Raw genomic sequence first — 11,723 nt, 5'->3', positions numbered from 1 at the left:
GCAAGTCAAACTGAATGGTGGCAGATTCAGGGCAGAGCACATAGTCAAACTACAGCAATGCTTCCCAATAACTGCTGCTGGATGGAACAGGGTCCCGCTTGCGGGTTTTCCATCAGGGCTTCCCTTGCGCTCCCCTCATTAAGCCAGCGCTCTCGCAACCCGGCACCGCAGCCATCAGCGCACGCGAGCTTCTGCCCAAGCGAAGCCCCGCCCCCTGCCCGTTTACGCTGCCTCCCGCCACCCGATTGGTCCGCCCCTCCACCTTTCACCTCTCACCCGGCCCTCCTCTCCAATCGCGCCCGCCGTTTCATCGGCGCAAACTGAGGCGAGTGTGGTTTCTCTCCTTCTCCCTCTCTCCTGTGCGCTGGTCTACGTATAGCGAAGGCGGCGGCGAGTTCCGGATTCTCAGAACGCTTCTGCGCCAGCAGCGCAGAGTCGGGCCCTATAGGCGGAGGAGGGTGGAGCTCCTTTTGCGTAGGCAGGGGCGGGGAGGAGGCTTGTCCTAACCGGGCCCAGGTGAATGGAGGAGCCTGACAGTTAAAAGAGGCGGAGGCGGCGAAATGGCGGCGGCGGGGGAAGGAGCGGCAGCGGCATAATGAGGCGACGCCTGTAACCGGGGCAGCTCCAGGCTGGGTCCCGCCTGGCAGGTAGGAGGCTCCACCCGGCCCTTCTCCTTCCCTCACAACCCGCTCGCCTCCTGCGCTTGGCTGCTCCTCAACGGGCCTGCCCTGGAGCCCAGCACTTGCCGGGGGGGGGCTTCCCTTTCTTTCTCCCCTCAGCGGAGCTGTGGGCCGCCGCCGGGTGGGAGGAGGAGGAGGAGGAGGAGGAAGGGCGCCTTTGTCTTCCTCTCAGCCTCGCTTTCGCCCTCCCGGTGTCTGTCTTATGTCTCGCCCAGGCGGCGCGGTCGGGGCCTCCGCTCAGCTTAATCCGCCTCCTTTCCGTTTCCCTAAAGGGGGTGGGCGGCCGTGTCGCCTTTATTTCGCTTTATTTCCTCCTCCCCACGCGCAGCAAGCTTCCTCCCGCTGCTCTTTGTCTCCCCGGGGATATCCCGCTTTCTTCAGTTTGGCGAACTCCCAGGGGGGAAGTGGGGTTCAGAATTCCAACGTTTTCTCTATTTATTTATTTTTTAATCAAATGCTCTTCCCTCTCCGGCCACCCGCCCATGAATCTGAAATGCATCCCCCTTAAGGCTGCGTTCCTTCTCAAGAGTAGATCCACTGGTATTAACGGGGCCCATGTGAGCCATGTGCGCTGAGCGTGATGAACGTTGGATGCGGCTTATAAGTTTCACCCAGCAGTTCCGAGAAAGCACCCGTGCTACTGGCACATTTATGTCTTAAACACCCGCAGTAATGCCAAATAAAACATCCTGTGTCTTTATTGTTTTAAAAAGAATGGTGGTGCTCGATAAAGCATTTGCTTCCTGTGGAGACAAGTCTTGTTGGAGTCTGTGAGACTCTCTTTCTCTCTCTCCATTTTCTTTTTTTAAAAATGAGGTATGGATCAGGCTGTGGAGGGAAGGGATGTTCAGCGCCCATGTGTTCCTACGGGTATAATTCATGAGGCTGCCACACTTTGCATTAAGAGAGCAGCTAGATGTGCTTCCTTGTCTCCCACCTCAGCCAATTGTGTGGGCCATAGCAGGGCAGCAGCAGCAGAAATGGGCTTTCGCAGGCATGTTCTTTTTTCCTCCCAGTTCCTTGTCCTACTTCATCCATTGTCCTTTAGGATTACCAGAACACAATGTCCCAAGAAATAAGGGGTCTCACTATAACACTGTGGGCTTACAGGGGTTTGAATTGAAGTGACTGCCATTGATCCATGTCAACGAGGCTAGAATAAATAAGAGATGTCTGGTAACCTCGATTTTTCCTGTGCACGCTGCTGCCTCACGTCTGTTCCGGCTGTCTGTCTCTGGCATTGTTGGGATAACAGGAGGGTTCTTTCTTTTACACACACACACACACACACACACACTTTAAATTAACTCAGTTTTCTTGGAATAAATACATTTTCCCTTCTCATCCCTCTGTTTGCAACTGAGCAAAAGATGTGAATTTTATTCACTGCTGCTTCTAATGTTTCCCTCATGGCTCCATGAGAAGATTGGAATTGTAACTTCATAGTAAGGGCAAGGTGGTGGTGGGGATTTGTTTACTGTATCAATCAAGCTTTAAGCAACACCAAATAATAAACTGGATGTTTTACTGTGGTAGAGTAATCTTTTGAAAGGCATGATTTTTAAAGCAGAATTCCCTTGATGTATTGTAGCAAATTTTTTGCTCTTGATGAGCGTAAGAAGACACTAATCACATGATGCAGAGGTAGTATTTTATATTCTGTATAATCTTGGCCCATTACCGTCTCAGTAATGGGAAGAAGCTAGCTCTCTTCATGCTCATTATATTTGGGCTGTGCGTTCAATAGTTTGCTATGGAACAGTGATCCTACAGTTTATCCAGTAACATTTCATGAGGTTCTTTGTTCATCCAAGCAACAATAAAGCAATTTTGCCCCTTGGTAACACTCTACAAGTATTATCCTGATTCACTGCTAATTGTATGTTATGCATTCTCTTCAATATACAGTACCAGCTATCACCTTTAAAGAACTTAAGGGATAAGTGAAATTTCACAGCTTTAACAAAAGTGCCCATTGCTACTGCTGGGGAAGAGGAATTAATTCTTCAGGGGGTTGGACTAGATGATCCTCAGGGTCCCTTCCAACTCTACAGTTCTGATTCCCGTTAACTACAGTTTCTGACACTTGTTGCTGCTTCAAGACCTTTGTCTTTTCACCCTTTGCCTGATAAGAATCTCTGCACCATTATTTCTGCTGCTGCCACCCTGTATTCTTTTCCCATGGGGAAAAGAAGCTTGATTGGTGAGGCAATTTTGGGAAGGCAAAATTACTAGCAGAGAAAGGGTTAATTAATCCCCTTCTTTTTTCCTAACTGCAATTTCAAATGCTATGTTTGTTACAAAGGAAAGGAAAAAGTTGCAGGCAACTCTGTAAAGCAGTCATGGGGAACAGATGATCCTCCAGAAGTTGTTTGATTTCATCTTCCATCATCCTTGACTATTGACCATGCCAAGTGAAACTGATGGAAATGAGTCTGACAATATATTCAGGGCCACAGGTTCACCACTCTTGATGTTATGTGTAATTGGTCCCTCAGAGTACAGTGGTACCTCGGGTTACATACGCTTCAGGTTACAGACTCCGCTAACCCAGAAATAGTTCTTCAGGTTAAGAACTTTGCTTCAGGATTAGAACAGAAGTCGTGCTTCAGCGGCGCGGCAGCAGCAGGAGGCCCCATTAGCTAAAGTGGTGCTTCAGGTTAAGAGCAGTTTCAGGTTAAGAACAGACCTCCGGAACGAATGAAGTACGTAACCTGAGGTACTACTGTACAATTCTACACCTTGAAGGGCAAGTTGTGAAGGTTGGAAGAGGTTATAAAGCTTCTTTTTGAGGAAACTATCCAGAAGCCTACTTTCTATGCTGATATAATGCCCTGTCACTAGAACTGGCAACCCCATAAGAGCCATAGTATTTGAATGTAAACTGCAGAGAAGTGGATGTAATTGCTAGTGCTATGAATTGGTGGAGGTGGACAGGTGCTGTCAGGACTACAGTCAGAACTATCTATCAGGACTGTGTGATTGTATCCTCCCCAAATTGAAATAAGCCTTTTAGCATTTACTGAAAATATATTAAATGGAAGCTGATTCTTCAACAAGTCAAACTCTAAAACCATCAGAGATCAGTTATGACACTGCCACAATGTTAAGAATGCCAAAAGAATAATTGCTGAGCTGACTTCACAACCAGAAATGATTAGTCCTTTTAACTATTTCTTTGAACTCTGGTTTCTCTTCAGATCGTATAATTTTTTCACCTTTTATTAACTGTGTACCTTAGTTAGAAAGTTTGGGTATGAGAGTCAAATAATTTTTTTATTTTAAAAATCTGTATTCTACTTTTCTTCTGGAAGGAACTCAAGGCGACTCACAATGAAATAGGATATCTACTAGAAATTCAGTTACAACAAAAAGTATACCTGACACCAGAGAGCTTCAATATTCTAAGGGCTAGAACACTTGACCCATCTTATGACTATTATTTATTAAATTCATACCCTGCCCTTCCTTTGAATGAGCCCATAAATTATTTTGTGCTTTGAGCTACTTCCTGTGTATCTGAGAGTCCCTAGCTAGATTGGGGTGCATATTTATGGAAAATTACCTGAAATCTTGAGACTTTTATAACATTAGGGATTCTGACCATCTTCTTGTTCTAGGTATTGTGCAAGTTTTTCTTCGTTGCTGTTAAGTTATCGCTTATCCAAACCTTATTTTTATGCAGCACAGGGGATTCCACAATACTTTGGGCAATATATCCAACATCACTAGAATAATCAATATCCTGATATCTAAATAGCAGTTCTAATGCAACCTAGAACTACTTGTCTTCATGCTAATATTTTTAATATAACTTCCTTCGAGGGCATGTGCCCTCAGCCTTTTCACATGTTTCATCCAAAAAATTGATCATCCTTCCAGTTACGTTGTAATTTATAGGTATTATTCAGTTCTCTCCACTCCCTATGTCTTTATCTGAAAGGTTGATGAGATGAGGTGAGGCTGAACTGTTCAAACTTTGCCCTCACCTGCCATTCTTGACTGGAGGCAACTTCAGTTGGCCATCCCTTTCTCTGTAAGAGTGGCTCCTACTGCTCTGGGGAATCATGTGCAGCAGTTTCCCTGTCCATGCATTCAGTTTCCCCTCCAGCTTAGGATATGCATGAATATACCTGCTTCTCTGTCTGTATAGTCCCTTGCTGAATTGGGCACATGTTGCAAAGGATATCATTAAAAAAATAGTAATGCCTCAGAATGGCATATTAGACTTGATACAATTCTTTCTGATTGTTGATGCTCCTAGCCAAGAAGTATTCGCAGCAGTAGTAACTTGGTGAACATTACCATAGTCCTGTGATTAGTTTTAACTGTTTTTAATACTGAATTTTAAATAGTTGTAACCTGCACTGAGTCTTGGTGGTGAAGGGCAGGTAATAAATGTAATAATAAATGTAATCATTTATATAATAATCATACTGTCAAAGCAGGCATTTTTTTTAAAGGCAGGGATGGGGAACATGTGGCCCTCCATATGTTGCTGGTCTACACCCCCATCATCTTGGACCATTGGCCATGTTGGCTGTGACTGATGGAAGTCCAACAGCATATGGAGGGTCACAGGCTCCCCATTCCTCTTTCAAGGGGAAGTTAGAAATTCCACAAGATTGATCCTGTCACGAAGTGGACAGATCAATAAATTACGGTGGTGGTTTTAGAAGATGCTTTTATCTGAAGCAAAACAATGAATGTCATGACAAGTTCATGAACTCTGGTGGTTGCAATCTAGAACCCAAGAGATATATTGGAGAGAAGCAGAGAGCTAGTCAGTGTTTCCAAATTAGGAGTATTATTCACATGCTTCTAACCTTAGCTGAAACTACTTGAGTGGGTGATGGCAATGCAAAATTGGTATTCTGCATCCTGTATTTGGTTTCTGATAGTTTAGCTGTAAGTGGGCCCAGCTAAACTAAATCCGTGAGAGTGAGCTCGCTCTCTTCAATCATATGTAACCTTTACAGGGCAAGAGCCATTTAATACATTTCTTTTCTGATCTTGCTTAATTAGGCATGTGGAATAAACCTCCATCCAGTAATTGGAAGTGCTACAACAAACTTTCTGTATTCAAAGAAATTGTTTTAACAGCCTATAAGAGCACAGCTAGGAGTGCTTGAGAGGTATATAAAGTGAACGATGTGATTGCAACTGGAACCTAACAACACACATTTTCTTGAAACTAGGCTCTGGACTATAACTATTACATCAGTTCCAGCCAGGTTGGTAAAGGCTGCTTTAAATGCTACAGTTGAAACAAAAGTCTTCCCCTGTACCTTGAAAATTAACAACAGAATGGCCTGGCACCAAATATGCCAAACGTTGCTTTCACACATAAATGTATATAATTATATATAAATAATATAATTAATGCACTGGCAAAATTTCTGTAGGAAAGAAAATGTGGGGAAATAAACTTTAAAGCACATTTCCTTCAAATTGGCGCAAGGAAATGAACAGAGGTCTGAAGTCTATCCAACCATTTGGATAGATCTCCTGGATATGGAAAAAGGCTTCCACATGTAGACTGACCGTCCTTTCATGCAAGAAGTTTTCATGACTTATGCTCTTAAGGAGCATGCTGAACTCAGTTTTCAAATGTAAATGTATATGCTAAGGAGTTTAACAATAAAGTAGAGTGTTTTGAAAACTGAAGTAATATTTTTATTGTCAACATCAAATTAAACATGTATTAACAATTTCTGCTAAAAATGTGTGTTATCAATGTGTCACTTATGTGAAATGTGTATGAGTTCATGCTTATCAAAATAAGAAATAAAGTGTTGCTGACCTGCCCCCCTAGTGGCGACTAGACTGTTTTGGTGTTTCTATCCTAGTTTCTAGCACTTCACCATTTTATCTCAGGGAATGAATGACCGAGACACCATTGCTGCCCTGATATAACCAGTAGAATGGGAAATGGTGACAATATCTTTAGTCTCCAGACAAGATATGATTATAGCTCCTTTACGGTAAACTTTTGAAGTGCCTTATAAAATTGGGAGCCTTATGAGAATTACTCTAGTGACCCATGTGCTATATGTATGTTATTTCAGGCCTCAACAGTGGATATTGTTTCCCCTGTACAAGAAGATAATTTATAAGTTGCCTTTGGCCTCCAGAAGTTGCTAGATTTGCTCACATTAGCTGCCCAAGTGAGTTCACTCAGGGGAATTCTTCAGCATCCAGATTGCAGTTGATACAAGCTTCTCCAGCTATATGCAGAAGACTCTTGGTTTGAGCAGGAAACATCCATGAGCTATAACTGGCTTGATCTCTTGGAGGTTGTTCTGGAGCTGGAAGCTTTCCAGTTGGTGTAGGGGAGGGGTACTGTGTTCGGGGGGGGGGGGAGCTTCCTAAGTTTCAAGACCCATGCCATTCTACAGGTCTGGGACATTTAAGCCCATGTTTAAGAAAATTAGTTAGGGCTGATGATGTCTGCATAGAAAGTGCTTGTTTAAAGGGCTTCCTTGGTGAGAAATGTGGCACAGCCATTCCTTAATGAGTTGAACACACATTTCCTTTGAATAGTTTGGCAGTTTGCCAGCTCCAACTCAGTAGTGTAGAAAAGAGAAGTATATGATTTACATTTATGCAAATCTTGTGTCTGGAAACCACACATAGGCAGCTGCTATGCTCCCATGAAGTAAAAAATGGTTGAGGCTCTGAAAAGACCCCAGCTCTACTATTTGCCTTTAGTGTTGTTATGGAAAAGGAAGCTTATATCAGTGAGTCCTAAGTTTATAAAGTATGGAAAAAACTGACTCTGCAGACCTGACTGCAAGATTAGTCTCAGTTTGGTTTATCACCTTTTTTTTTTCTTAAGTGAATGATTTAGCAGTTGGAGGGAAAGTGTTAAAAGGTATTTCTAGATAGTTTTTGTGTTCAAAATCTCATATTTCGCATTATTATTTGAAAGTAATTGCATCCTGAAAAATCCGGTGCATTTTTTAAAAAAGCTTTTAATGTTAAACTTTGATAGCTTTGGAATTCTAAAATTTAAGTAGGTTTCATTATACTTCAAACTAAGGAGTTGCCAAATTTCAGTGTCTGCATTTTAAAAGACCAGCACTAAGAAGCAATATGGAGCCTTTAACTTTTACAATATTCTTAGAGCATAGGACTTAGTATTATTGGGCATGTATGCTAGGATTAAACTAGCAGTTGCACAAATAAAAACACATTTACATGACACACATGGCTTTGTACGTACTGTGGTCACACAATCTTTCTCCTTGCATAAAGAACTAAAATGGAAAACAGCATGCTCCGTACTTAGCACATATTCCTTTTCCTTACATTGGATCTTTATCTGTAAAGTAAATTTACTGGTGAGTGGTGCTGCTTTAGGACCAGGAGTATTCCTTCTGTGAGGCTATGCTTCCTGGCAAATGGTATATGACTTTGACCATCAAACAGAAGCTGGCTGGCTGCCTGCCTGCCTGCCTGCCTGCCTGCTGCAACAGGCCTTTTGTCCAGAGGAGAGCACCAACACAATCGACATGGTAATATGATGTAAGCTTGCACTTTCCTACTAGAACTTGGCTCAGTCTTTTGCATGAAGCCTGTCTAGCAGTATGTTAGCTTAGGAACTGAAAGGGCCTGCTGCACCGAGGGCAGCAGTATCCAGTTTATATTTTTCTGTCAGCTACACTTCTACTCTTCTGTTTACACCACTTTTGAGGAAAACTAATGGCCTCCATCTTAATCTTAAATATTTTGGCGATTGAAGTGATGAGTTACCAGTGTCAAGGTGGGATAGACCAATGAAATGTTTCTGTTCAAACAAATGTTCTGATTGTAATGAAAGGCAGCATTACCTTTTATCTTGCCAGGGAAGACTAAATTCTGTTTTAATTCAGTGAAATTTTACAGGATTGAAAGCAACCGCAGAGGTTCTGTGGAAAAAGGAAGCAGGTTTGTGTTCCTTGGCATAACCATACCTATTTATTACAGAAACATTGGGCAGAAACTACAGCTGAGATTCCTGTGGTTTCGCCATGGTTTTAGCAAGGGCAGCCATCTGCTGCAAACTTTTCAAGGTCTGGTATCTTTACTTGGTTTGCAGTGTGGAATAATCAGTTGTCCCACACAATCAGCATAGGATTAATCAGGATGGCAAATCTGTGGTCCTGCAGATATGGTTGGACTGTCATTTCCACGGTGGCTGGAGATGATGGGAGCTGGAGTCAAACAACATCTGGAGGGCCACAGGTTCCCCATCCTGCTTTAGCGGGAAGGGTATAATAAATTTATGAGGAAAGAAGATGGTGTAGTCTGACACAAAATAGTGTGTTATGCTGTGTGCTGAATTTCTGTCGCATATGGGGGATATGTTCATTGCAGAAGGACCATCTAAATTGTAATGGTGTTCCATGCCACCCCTTGGTCTGGGTTACAGCTGATAGGAAGATTAACAGTTCTGGCTGGATATTTTGTTTTGGTACTTTCCCAATGTGAACCTGAATACCCACACCCCAAAGCTGCTGTTGATAATAGCCTCAATATTCTTCACTGATAGTGAACTGCTTTTTCAACTCCTGTGGATGAATTTTGTCTTGCTCTTTGCTAAATAGGCTGTTTTTGGACTACACAGACTAGAAGCATGCTGTTAAGAATTTGATTTCACTTGGCTAAAATGCATGGGAAATAGAACAGTTAAACTGAAAAGCCTATTAACATTTAATTTTTAAAACCAATAAGTGTCCATTAATTTCTGCACCGTTCTCGTAGTGAAATGGGAAAAGGGTTGTTGATACACTGCCTTGTTTTACATGAAGACACACAAATGGGCAATGAGGACACACAAATGGGCAATGGTTATCTGTTTCACCATTTTTCTCAGTATGTATAATAAATAATGTGGTAGTTGTGTTTGAAATTTGCAATAAAATGGATGCCAGTCACTTCTGCCCTATAGCATAGGGCTGTTTTCAACTAATGAATCCCGTCAGTGGAATCCCTGCACAAGGAACTCGGCTTGCGTATCAGGGCCCCCCCCCGTGCCCCCCAAATGGCTTCGGTGGGTCAGGAGAAACCCCAGAACAGCAGATAGCGTGAAGTGGGGAAGACAGTAGGAATCGTTCTGTCTGGCAGAAGGATTGCCTTAGCACAACTTTGAATTCCTCCAAAGTGAATATTAAGTTTCCCTAAGATTTCATTTTCATAGTGACAGCAAGTGAAGTAGAACCAGTTGTAAGCCTAAGTGATGTTAGTGAACAATTATTTTAACAGGTAAAGTAGAAAATAAGCAAATATGTTCAGGCCCTTAAGCTGATCTTTCAGACACTCACTGTCTGCATCCTTGGCCAAAAAGGACTTTTGAAGGGTAATGTGCTGTTCCCCAGAGCTAAACATTAAAATGCAAGGATGAAGAGTATCACATGGTGTGGTTGGGTTTTATTAGTGTTTTTGAAAATGTGCTCTTTTTATTGCCTTCTAGGATATCTAGGTTTGAAACAAAGTTACAGTCTTGGAAACTCTGGATAAGCTCAATATCAAGATTCAAGGTAGAAAAATGCTAACGTGTGCTCCTTAATGCTATGGTGTTCCTTAACTTTTCAATGCTACTTGGGGTAGAAGTTCTCATTAAGATTGTTTCCTTTTATTCTGACCTAGTTTTAACTTTTAAAAATGACCTGCTATCAGCATACTATCCCCCCCCCCGAACAGTTCATTAGGAGTAGGAAATTGTCTTTCATTCAATACATAAAACGTAAAACTTTGACTCTATATTGTGGTTACCAAATCCTTGATGATTTTTACCAGTATGGATTTTATGTTTATTTTTTTACATTTATAATGTAATGTGGCATGCTGATCTTATTAAATTCTCAAGGATAATTATTTTAAAATGGCATCCATATTTTAGAAAATGATTATATGTATCTCCTACAATGGCTGGGAACCTTGCTGCTGTAGTCATTTTGATAAGTATAAATATACACGTTCTTATTCAACCTGTAGAAAGAGTGGAAGCCATCATCCCTGCTGCTTCATATGTAAAAAGAACTCTCTTTTAAAATTAATATTTGTCTTTATTTAATGAAGAATTATTATGCTGGTTTATTGTTGTATATTGGCCAGGTTCACCATTTTTGTATTACTCAATTTATTAACATTATAAAATAAAGCTTGAAGAGTTTATCCTTTTAATAACAACATTTTTCATTTTTATTGGGGTGGTGGAGGAAATATTTTTTCAGGAACTTCTATTATCCCAGGTTCTAGATACAAGGGATTTGTGGTGTAACACAGGGCTTACCCTGATAATTTTCTTTACTTAGCTTTAAAGCCCTCAAATCTAGCAAAAACTATTTAGGGTCAATATGGTCACTTAATGCATTATTTCCTCCCCTTCCTGCATATGTGGCTCCTTATACAGGAGTTCCTTTGGGTCTTTCCATCCTCTACCTTGTCAGCCCTCTCAAAAAATGACATTTTGGGTTGCAGGGACGGCTGGCACATCCAAAGATGGATTGAACTAACTCTTTTCTCTCCACCCCTTATTGTTTTTATAACGCTTTATTTCAAATTTAATTACACAGTTTATGTACACCAGTTATCTGAGTATCATAAATTGTTTGTTCTAAAGAGAAACTACAAATAGAAATCCACTTTTGACTGAAATCTTGAATGGAATCTTATTCTTAATATTTGTAACAGTATTTTAGCTCTTCACTAACAATTTTCTTATATTGAGCAGGAGCTGAGCAGCAATGTGGTTAGCCTCGAAGCAGATATAATGGTGTCAAAATGCAGTTCAGAGAACATATACTTAGAGGGCACAGAAACTAATATGGTAAGTCTGTATCTAATTCAATCAGAAATCACTATCTTTTTAAATAGTCTACGTAATGCCGGCATTTCTTTGGAAGAAAACTTCAAATCACATTGCTCAATTTCTCTTACGACTATTGGGAGGGATTCACCATTGGGCTCTTCTGATTGTTCCATCAGCACAAACATTTCAGCTTGCCATCAGAACCAGAGGCGTCGCTCAACAGCAGTAGCGAGTAGACCCCCATCGCA

The 11,723-nt window shown here is 41.6% G+C and overlaps 1 protein-coding gene across 2 annotated transcripts in view; it reads left to right on the top strand.

Annotated features, from left to right (window-relative positions):
- The first annotated feature begins 296 nt into the window (after positions 1-296).
- DICER1 (dicer 1, ribonuclease III) overlaps positions 297-11,723 on the top strand; it is a 52,749-nt gene continuing 41,322 nt past the window's right edge. The window contains exons 1-3 of one of the 2 annotated variants that reach the window (XM_083609359.1): positions 297-647; positions 10,135-10,201; positions 11,398-11,493. The gene's annotated coding sequence lies outside the window, so the exon portion shown is untranslated. The remainder of the gene's footprint in view (positions 648-10,134; positions 10,202-11,397; positions 11,494-11,723) is intronic. The other variant, XR_014547064.1, reaches the window with a different exon arrangement.

The sequence above is a fragment of the Podarcis filfolensis genome (assembly GCF_964270895.1).
Source record: "Podarcis filfolensis genome assembly, chromosome: 1".
Taxonomy (NCBI): domain Eukaryota; kingdom Metazoa; phylum Chordata; class Lepidosauria; order Squamata; family Lacertidae; genus Podarcis; species Podarcis filfolensis.
The sequence above is the reverse complement of the archived record's forward strand: the minus strand, read 5'-3'. Positions and strand labels throughout refer to the sequence as shown.